Consider the following 229-nt stretch of genomic DNA (forward strand, 5'->3'; position numbering starts at 1 on the left):
ACCTGAAAGTACTACAATGCCATTATAGAACTAAGAATAGAACATCAAATAAAACTTTTTTTTTTCTTCTAATACTCACCTGATTCCTGGATCCACCAACAAGCGCGGCCTCCCGTCTCCCATGCTGTTAGAAGTTGCATACAGCCTGTGCTGGTTACGACTTAAACCGGCGCGCGCCGTGTGCAGCGTCTGGGAAGATACGCTATTAGCATAGCGATGAAGCCGGCTG

This window comes from Nanorana parkeri, unplaced genomic scaffold (genome assembly GCF_000935625.1).
Source record: "Nanorana parkeri isolate BGI_ZX_2015 unplaced genomic scaffold, ASM93562v1 scaffold2893, whole genome shotgun sequence".
NCBI classification, from domain to species: Eukaryota; Metazoa; Chordata; class Amphibia; order Anura; family Dicroglossidae; genus Nanorana; species Nanorana parkeri.